This window comes from Bombina bombina, chromosome 5 (genome assembly GCF_027579735.1).
Source record: "Bombina bombina isolate aBomBom1 chromosome 5, aBomBom1.pri, whole genome shotgun sequence".
NCBI lineage: Eukaryota > Metazoa > Chordata > Amphibia > Anura > Bombinatoridae > Bombina > Bombina bombina.
The window spans coordinates 161,700,571-161,711,668 of record NC_069503.1 but is presented as its reverse complement, the minus strand read 5'-3'; the positions used below and the strand labels follow the sequence as shown (position 1 = coordinate 161,711,668).

The 11,098-nt window shown below is 37.2% G+C and overlaps 1 protein-coding gene across 1 annotated transcript in view; it reads right to left on the bottom strand.

Annotated features, from left to right (window-relative positions):
• Nucleotides 1-11,098, bottom strand: part of OBSCN (obscurin, cytoskeletal calmodulin and titin-interacting RhoGEF) — a 937,038-nt gene that overhangs the window by 592,932 nt on the left and 333,008 nt on the right.

Genomic DNA, 11,098 nt, shown 5'->3' with positions numbered 1-11,098 from the left:
AATGTGAATACAAAAGGAATCATTTCACAAGTTATTTATTATTACCTGATCGGACAACCTAGGTTGTTTTCTCAAATTATTTCTGTTTTTAGCCTAGGAAAGACCTAAATTCAATTCTTTCATTTAAGCCATAAGGGGATACAGTTTTTAAAACATAAGTCCACCTGGCTTCTTTTTTAAGAAGACATATATTGTTGTCCCCTCCTCTGCCATTTGTCAGTCCTTGATCAATGCCAACAAATTTTAAGGATATAGTGCTGCTATTATGTACATCTTTGAAATGTCTTGCAACACTAGTATCTCTTTCAAAGAGTATGTCATCTCTATGCTCCTGTACCCTGTCCTTAAACATCCGTTTTGTTTTACCTACGTAGAACAGGGGACAGGAGCATTGTAAGAGATATACCACTCCTACTGTGTTGCAATTTGAAAAACACCTTATTTCAAAGTTATTATTGGTATTGGCCGAAAAAGTTTTACACTTTAACATGTAGGGACAATACACACAATGTCCACATGGGAAACTGCCTTTAACTCGTTGGTATTTAGTTAGCCAGCTTGTTGTGGGTTCTGACCTTACAAATCTGCTTTTTACCAACTTCTCTTTTAAGTTAGGAGATTTTTTTGCGGTCAAAAGGGGTCTTGGACCCACTTTTTCAGCTATTTTTTCATCAAAAGATAACAAATGCCAGTGTCGAGACAAAATGTCTCTCAAAGCCTGCCATTGGCAATTAAATGTTGTAATGAATCTTGTATTACCATCTGTAGTGATCTTGACTTTATTTGAATAAAGGAGATCGTTTCTATTTAGTTTCCTCACTTTGTTAAGGGTGAATTTTATTAATTTATTCGAATATCCTCTTTCAATGAATTTTTCACACATTATTTGAGCATGATGCTCAAATTTTGTTTTTGAAGAACAATTTCTCTTCAATCTCAGCAGTTGTCCAAAGGGAATGCCTCTTTTGAGTGATTCCGGGTGGCTACTGGAAGCTTCTAATAAGCTATTTGTTGCTGTGGTCTTTCGATGATTTTCAGTAGTTATTTTATTGCCTTCTTTTTTGATACAGATATCCAGGAAAGGTAATTCTTTCATACTGTATACATGTGTCAACAGGATGTTCCGGTCATTTCTATTTAATGAGTCAATAAATTCCACCAGACTGGTCAGGGGGCCATCCCAAAACATAAGGATGTCGTCCACATATCTGAGCCATAGGGATACATGGGAACCGAACACCTCCCCAAATTTTTCAAAGATGTCCAGCTCCCATGCCCCCAAATGTAAGCATGCGTATGTGGGTGCACATACGGCTCCCATTGCTGTCCCCCTGACCTGTCTGTAAATTGAGCCATCAAATTCAAATACATTGTTTTCTAATACAAATCTTAGCAACTTAATAACAAATTCAGTATGATTATTACTCTCTGAGCCTCTAGATCTCAAAAAGTGTTCACTTGCACCAATCCCCACCTCATGAGGTATTGAGGAATAGAGACTTTCTACGTCAAGTGACACAAGAATAGTGTCAGTTGAAACAGATATGTCATCAATTTTCCGAAGGAGATCTGGGGTGTCCTTGACATAAGAGGGCAGTGATAGAAGGAACGGTCTTAAAAAGAAATCTACATATTGTCCGATGTGTTCACTGATGCCTCCTATTCCCGATACTATTGGTCTCCCTGGTGGGTGAGACTTATTTTTATGAATTTTCGGGATAGTGTAAAAGGTAGGCATCACTGGACACACCGGATTCAAAAACTTAAACTCCTCCAGGGAAATGAGACCATCCATTTTTGCTCCCTGTAAAATATGATACAATCTCAATTTCATATTTGTCAAGGGATTTTTTGGTAGTTTTTCATACTGAGTTCTGTCCAACAGTTGTCTTTTTGATTCATTAAGATAGAAAGTTTCATCCATCAAAACTAGATTACCACCCTTGTCCGCTGGCTTAAACACTATCCCTTTTGCTTGAGTTAGTTCTTTTAACGCCATTCTTTGGCTTGAAGTTAAATTGTCAGACTGAATCCTATCCTCAGCTAGCTGTTCAATTTCCTTTTCAACTGCTTTGACAAACATGGAAACAGCAGGTACCTGTGCTATAGAGGGCATATAGGTGGATTTTGTCCTTAAATTCGATCTAAATATTCCTGTATTTTCAGGAATAGTTATGGATTCGTTGTCATCCAAGAGGGATGTGAGGGCAAGGACTGCCTCTTCGTCTTTCTTATTTTCAGACGATTGGTACATTATGTGGTGTAACACTAGTTTTCTTGCAAAGAGATGTAAATCTTTAATGAAATCAAACTTGTTTAGTTTGTTAGTCGGACTAAAGGATAAACCTTTTCTTAGAACTTCAATGTGTGTTAGTTTTAATTTAAATGAGGAAAGATTAATAATCTGTAACTCATCTTTAGATGAAGTAGGGATTAGTAGCCCTGATAGGGTCTCCTTCGTGGCCTCCCTCTGTTCCCTTGCCTCTGCCTCATATTTCCCCCTCTCCCTCTCTGTTCTCGCTGGGGGTACCTCCTTTCTACAGTTGTTATATTCTTTATTTTTTCTGCTCCTCTTCCTCCCCCCTCTTCTCTTCCTAGATTGCCCTGGCCTGTAGTTAGTGATCCAGGGCCTCCCTCGTTTTTTGAAGATCTATCTTCATTCTCTATATCTGACACATCTGTCCCTGAATCATAGGAACCTCTATCAAATTTATATACATATACTTTTTTGTTTTGATAGTCTTCCTGATCCCGATGCAATTTTCTGCACTTCCTAACTTTGATTTCTGCTTGCAATCTAGAAATATGAATTTTAGTTTCTTCATTAAGCTTTTCAAAGTTCGGATCATGGTCAAATTTATTTACGACTTGTAAAGCTGACTCAACATCTTCCTTTATTTTATCCAGTCTTTTATCATTCCTTTTAATTAACATCTCTATCATTCCAAGCGCACATGAAGATAGTTTCTCATTCCATTCATCTAAAAATTCTAGGCCTCCTTCTTCCTCCCTAGCATTGAAACCCGGATCTAGGAAAAGTCTTAGCCCTCTAGGGACTATTTTTTTCTCCACATAGTTTGCTAGGCTTGAATTTTCTGCTCTTACTTTTACCTGTTTTACAATGCAATTTTTATATTTTTTAAAAAACGGATGTTTAAGGACAGGGTACAGGAGCATAGAGATGACATACTCTTTGAAAGAGATACTAGTGTTGCAAGACATTTCAAAGATGTACATAATAGCAGCACTATATCCTTAAAATTTGTTGGCATTGATCAAGGACTGACAAATGGCAGAGGAGGGGACAACAATATATGTCTTCTTAAAAAAGAAGCCAGGTGGACTTATGTTTTAAAAACTGTATCCCCTTATGGCTTAAATGAAAGAATTGAATTTAGGTCTTTCCTAGGCTAAAAACAGAAATAATTTGAGAAAACAACCTAGGTTGTCCGATCAGGTAATAATAAATAACTTGTGAAATGATTCCTTTTGTATTCACATTTCTATCATTCCATAAAAAGCCCAAGCACAATTATGAAGGAAAATAGTGTTCATCTGGATTTCTTATTTTCAATATTGTAAATAATTTAGGCAAAATCTATCGCAGTAGAGGAGTTTGAAATTAAAATAGATTCATAGAAGGCTCTGCATAACTTGGTCCCTTTAATAGTGTCTTAACCCATTTGTTTTTCGCCTTTTATTTGGTCTGTTATATTAGGTATAAATTAGGATAATAGCAAAGTATTTTGGTCTAGCATATAAAAGTAAGGAAATCTAAACAATGGTGTTGTCAAGTAAACCTTCCTATTGGCTGGAGTATATACGCCCTATTTGCTTTCCTAATACCTGTAGGAGATTTAAATGAAAGGAGAGTTCACCTGTGACTGACAGTCCTGACGAGGCCCTGACGCAAAGCATTGTGGGGCGAAACGCGCGTCGACACAGTCATTTGAAAGTTTTAGCGGCAGCAAAACAAGTATCCGGATTTGTGTTGAACAATAACACTTGGATTCTGGCTAAGGTCGGCAGAGGTGATTGAAAGTGGATCTACCCTACATAAAGTCTCGAAGTCCAAATTGCACAAACGAATGTGTCAAGTAACGTAACGAGTGATCTGGGTGAGACAAAAGCCGGATGCCAAGTCCTGGCTCACTTCATATGGTATACCTCAAGTCGGTGCCTAAAGAAACCGGAACCCGGTCTGAGCTGCCTGAGACCTATCCTAATTCTTGGAAGAGGTTGTATATGTTTTTCTATCTCTTTATTGCCGCAATTTGGGAAAAGCCAGATGTCAATTTCTAATACTCATGTTTCATAAGTGCTGACATAGGAGGACGCTTTTACCTCGAGTCTGTCAGCTGTTTCTCCAATAACAGTACTTTTTCAAGATGAACTCAGATGTTGCTTTTTTGCATCAGAAATTTCACTATAACTAACACAAGATTTGTGGAACTTTTGTTTCATTTGGGACATTTTGTTTCTATTTTGTTTTAATTTTTATGTTATGCTTTACATTTCTTTTGTATGTATGTTTACTTTAGCATTCGTCTGAGATAGTCATTCACGAATTTAGTACCCATGAGTTTAGATTTTGCTAAACGTTCCACTGCAGTGGCATATTAAGGTTTAGGTTAAACATGTGTAAATAAATGCGTTACACTTTAATTGGACCATGTGTGTATGAGCCTTTGTTTTGATACTTTGTTTCAGCTTGTCTCTTCATATAAGATTGGAGAAGTTAATACTGAGTGCTGCAATCCCCTACTTTCAACACAGCATCTCATATAGCTCTGCGGTGTGCAAGATGTATTTACTTATATAAATATATTTGAACTTTATAAAATATTTGGGGTCTGCACCAGGACCTGGTTTATCTAGCACTATCCAGGTTTATATTTTATCAGGCAATTTACCCCATAGTTGCAATATGGGAGCCTGAATGCAATTTTCTCTCCCTATTATCTCCAATTAATCTATTAATTAAATTTAAGGAATAAAGGAGAGGATTCTCAATATTCCGTTCTTTGGGATAGAGAAAATATTTAGTAAGTTTGTTGTTTAAATAAATACTCACTAACTTTTCCTTGTCAAGCTGTAAACTTTGTTGATAAACGTTGAATGATGGCTTTTACCCTCTCAGACGAGGTCTGGGAAGCTGAGCTGAAAGAATCTCTTACAAACACTAACTTAGAAAGTAGTGATCTAGAAACGAATGTGTTCAATGCTTTTAAAAAATATAAAAATTGCATTGTAAAACAGGTAAAAGTAAGAGCAGAAAATTCAAGCCTAGCAAACTATGTGGAGAAAAAAATAGTCCCTAGAGGGCTAAGACTTTTCCTAGATCCGGGTTTCAATGCTAGGGAGGAAGAAGGAGGCCTAGAATTTTTAGATGAATGGAATGAGAAACTATCTTCATGTGCGCTTGGAATGATAGAGATGTTAATTAAAAGGAATGATAAAAGACTGGATAAAATAAAGGAAGATGTTGAGTCAGCTTTACAAGTCGTAAATAAATTTGACCATGATCCGAACTTTGAAAAGCTTAATGAAGAAACTAAAATTCATATTTCTAGATTGCAAGCAGAAATCAAAGTTAGGAAGTGCAGAAAATTGCATCAGGATCAGGAAGACTATCAAAACAAAAAAGTATATGTATATAAATTTGATAGAGGTTCCTATGATTCAGGGACAGATGTGTCAGATATAGAGAATGAAGATAGATCTTCAAAAAACGAGGGAGGCCCTGGATCACTAACTACAGGCCAGGGCAATCTAGGAAGAGAAGAGGGGGGAGGAAGAGGAGCAGAAAAAATAAAGAATATAACAACTGTAGAAAGGAGGTACCCCCAGCGAGAACAGAGAGGGAGAGGGGGAAATATGAGGCAGAGGCAAGGGAACAGAGGGAGGCCACGAAGGAGACCCTATCAGGGCTACTAATCCCTACTTCATCCAAAGATGAGTTACAGATTATTAATCTTTCCTCATTTAAATTAAAACTAACACACATTGAAGTTCTAAGAAAAGGTTTATCCTTTAGTCCGACTAACAAACTAAACAAGTTTGATTTCATTAAAGATTTACATCTCTTTGCAAGAAAACTAGTGTTACACCACATAATGTACCAATCGTCTGAAAATAAGAAAGACGAAGAGGCAGTCCTTGCCCTCACATCCCTCTTGGATGACAACGAATCCATAACTATTCCTGAAAATACAGGAATATTTAGATCGAATTTAAGGACAAAATCCACCTATATGCCCTCTATAGCACAGGTACCTGCTGTTTCCATGTTTGTCAAAGCAGTTGAAAAGGAAATTGAACAGCTAGCTGAGGATAGGATTCAGTCTGACAATTTAACTTCAAGCCAAAGAATGGCGTTAAAAGAACTAACTCAAGCAAAAGGGATAGTGTTTAAGCCAGCGGACAAGGGTGGTAATCTAGTTTTGATGGATGAAACTTTCTATCTTAATGAATCAAAAAGACAACTGTTGGACAGAACTCAGTATGAAAAACTACCAAAAAATCCCTTGACAAATATGAAATTGAGATTGTATCATATTTTACAGGGAGCAAAAATGGATGGTCTCATTTCCCTGGAGGAGTTTAAGTTTTTGAATCCGGTGTGTCCAGTGATGCCTACCTTTTACACTATCCCGAAAATTCATAAAAATAAGTCTCACCCACCAGGGAGACCAATAGTATCGGGAATAGGAGGCATCAGTGAACACATCGGACAATATGTAGATTTCTTTTTAAGACCGTTCCTTCTATCACTGCCCTCTTATGTCAAGGACACCCCAGATCTCCTTCGGAAAATTGATGACATATCTGTTTCAACTGACACTATTCTTGTGTCACTTGACGTAGAAAGTCTCTATTCCTCAATACCTCATGAGGTGGGGATTGGTGCAAGTGAACACTTTTTGAGATCTAGAGGCTCAGAGAGTAATAATCATACTGAATTTGTTATTAAGTTGCTAAGATTTGTATTAGAAAACAATGTATTTGAATTTGATGGCTCAATTTACAGACAGGTCAGGGGGACAGCAATGGGAGCCGTATGTGCACCCACATACGCATGCTTACATTTGGGGGCATGGGAGCTGGACATCTTTGAAAAATTTGGGGAGGTGTTCGGTTCCCATGTATCCCTATGGCTCAGATATGTGGACGACATCCTTATGTTTTGGGATGGCCCCCTGACCAGTCTGGTGGAATTTATTGACTCATTAAATAGAAATGACCGGAACATCCTGTTGACACATGTATACAGTATGAAAGAATTACCTTTCCTGGATATCTGTATCAAAAAAGAAGGCAATAAAATAACTACTGAAAATCATCGAAAGACCACAGCAACAAATAGCTTATTAGAAGCTTCCAGTAGCCACCCGGAATCACTCAAAAGAGGCATTCCCTTTGGACAACTGCTGAGATTGAAGAGAAATTGTTCTTCAAAAACAAAATTTGAGCATCATGCTCAAATAATGTGTGAAAAATTCATTGAAAGAGGATATTCGAATAAATTAATAAAATTCACCCTTAACAAAGTGAGGAAACTAAATAGAAACGATCTCCTTTATTCAAATAAAGTCAAGATCACTACAGATGGTAATACAAGATTCATTACAACATTTAATTGCCAATGGCAGGCTTTGAGAGACATTTTGTCTCGACACTGGCATTTGTTATCTTTTGATGAAAAAATAGCTGAAAAAGTGGGTCCAAGACCCCTTTTGACCGCAAAAAAATCTCCTAACTTAAAAGAGAAGTTGGTAAAAAGCAGATTTGTAAGGTCAGAACCCACAACAAGCTGGCTAACTAAATACCAACGAGTTAAAGGCAGTTTCCCATGTGGACATTGTGTGTATTGTCCCTACATGTTAAAGTGTAAAACTTTTTCGGCCAATACCAATAATAACTTTGAAATAAGGTGTTTTTCAAATTGCAACACAGTAGGAGTGGTATATCTCTTACAATGCTCCTGTCCCCTGTTCTACGTAGGTAAAACAAAACGGATGTTTAAGGACAGGGTACAGGAGCATAGAGATGACATACTCTTTGAAAGAGATACTAGTGTTGCAAGACATTTCAAAGATGTACATAATAGCAGCACTATATCCTTAAAATTTGTTGGCATTGATCAAGGACTGACAAATGGCAGAGGAGGGGACAACAATATATGTCTTCTTAAAAAAGAAGCCAGGTGGACTTATGTTTTAAAAACTGTATCCCCTTATGGCTTAAATGAAAGAATTGAATTTAGGTCTTTCCTAGGCTAAAAACAGAAATAATTTGAGAAAACAACCTAGGTTGTCCGATCAGGTAATAATAAATAACTTGTGAAATGATTCCTTTTGTATTCACATTTCTATCATTCCATAAAAAGCCCAAGCACAATTATGAAGGAAAATAGTGTTCATCTTGATTTCTTATTTTCAATATTGTAAATAATTTAGGCAAAATCTATCGCAGTAGAGGAGTTTGAAATTAAAATAGATTCATAGAAGGCTCTGCATAACTTGGTCCCTTTAATAGTGTCTTAACCCATTTGTTTTTCGCCTTTTATTTGGTCTGTTATATTAGGTATAAATTAGGATAATAGCAAAGTATTTTGGTCTAGCATATAAAAGTAAGGAAATCTAAACAATGGTGTTGTCAAGTAAACCTTCCTATTGGCTGGAGTATATACGCCCTATTTGCTTTCCTAATACCTGTAGGAGATTTAAATGAAAGGAGAGTTCACCTGTGACTGACAGTCCTGACGAGGCCCTGACGCAAAGCATTGTGGGGCGAAACGCGCGTCGACACAGTCATTTGAAAGTTTTAGCGGCAGCAAAACAAGTATCCGGATTTGTGTTGAACAATAACACTTGGATTCTGGCTAAGGTCGGCAGAGGTGATTGAAAGTGGATCTACCCTACATAAAGTCTCGAAGTCCAAATTGCACAAACGAATGTGTCAAGTAACGTAACGAGTGATCTGGGTGAGACAAAAGCCGGATGCCAAGTCCTGGCTCACTTCATATGGTATACCTCAAGTCGGTGCCTAAAGAAACCGGAACCCGGTCTGAGCTGCCTGAGACCTATCCTAATTCTTGGAAGAGGTTGTATATGTTTTTCTATCTCTTTATTGCCGCAATTTGGGAAAAGCCAGATGTCAATTTCTAATACTCATGTTTCATAAGTGCTGACATAGGAGGACGCTTTTACCTCGAGTCTGTCAGCTGTTTCTCCAATAACAGTACTTTTTCAAGATGAACTCAGATGTTGCTTTTTTGCATCAGAAATTTCACTATAACTAACACAAGATTTGTGGAACTTTTGTTTCATTTGGGACATTTTGTTTCTATTTTGTTTTAATTTTTATGTTATGCTTTAAATTTCTTTTGTATGTATGTTTACTTTAGCATTCGTCTGAGATAGTCATTCACGAATTTAGTACCCATGAGTTTAGATTTTGCTAAACGTTCCACTGCAGTGGCATATTAAGGTTTAGGTTAAACATGTGTAAATAAATGCGTTACACTTTAATTGGACCATGTGTGTATGAGCCTTTGTTTTGATACTTTGTTTCAGCTTGTCTCTTCATATAAGATTGGAGAAGTTAATACTGAGTGCTGCAATCCCCTACTTTCAACACAGCATCTCATATAGCTCTGCGGTGTGCAAGATGTATTTACTTATATAAATATATTTGAACTTTATAAAATATTTGGGGTCTGCACCAGGACCTGGTTTATCTAGCACTATCCATGTTTATATTTTATCAGGCAATTTACCCCATAGTTGCAATATGGGAGCCTGAATGCAATTTTCTCTCCCTATTATCTCCAATTAATCTATATATATATATATATATATATATATATATATATATATATATATATATATATATATATATATATATATATATATATATATATATAAAAATATGTGTGTATGTGTGTAAACCACTCACATGGCATATTTGTGTGTGTGTATATATTTATATATGTATGTGCATATGTACAGGTATATATATATACATGCACATCACATTAAAAATTGTTAATCGGTTCTTTTATCAAGTGAGTGTGGTAGGTTTGTGTTTTGTGGTAAGTTGAATTTTGCCCCTGCATTTTCTGGATTATTTACTATAGATCTATGTACAAATAACACTCTCTAGGTCCTAAAAGTAGAGCTCCTAACTGCCATCTAATTTAAACACATTTGTTGACCTCTGGATTACATATAATCTACATTCCCTTTTTTCCTTTGAGAGCAACATCATATTATATTTATTATATTTGTACCAAAAATATCAGAGTTCACAAGATTTTTTTCATGTAGTGGAAAAAATACCTACATTTTATATTTTCTTCCACTGGCTGCTAAGGTTGTTGATGAGCTTGCATGCTGCTAGTTTTAATATTGCTATTGTTTACCCAAAACTGTGTTTAACTCCAACAAAATGTTAAGCACATAGTCAAAGGCATCTCCAGAAAAGCATTACACTAATGGCTTGTCAGTAAACATGTCCTATGAGTCCATCTGGGTCTGCACAGATGTGTATTGCTGTCTCAGAACTGACATTGACTATGTGTTTAACTCTTTTGCAACAGGCTAACACACTTCTGTGCAAGCACTAGCGCAATAATAAAATGCCCTAGCAAACTGTCACATTTTATGTCCCTCTAAATTGGTGTATGTATTTGTGTTTCTCCATAAAAGGAAAAATGTAATTACCTTAAGCTTTAGGCCTCTAGTTATCAATGTCTGTTGGACCTGATCCGACAGTGCGGATCAGGTCCGACAGACATCGCTGAATACGGCGAGCAATACGCTCACCGTATTCAGCATTGCACCAGCAGCTCACAAGAGCTGCTGGTGCAACGCTGCCCCCTGCAGACTCGCGGCCAATGGGCCGCCAGTAGGGGGGTGTCAATCAACCCGATCGTACTCGATCGGGTTGAATTGCGGTGATGTCTGTCTGCCTGCTCAGAGCAGGCGGACAGGTTATGGAGCAGCAGTCTTTGTGACCGCTGCTTCATAACTGCTGTTTCTGGCGAGTCTGCAGGCTCGCCAGAAACACGGAGCATCAAGCTCCATACGGAGCT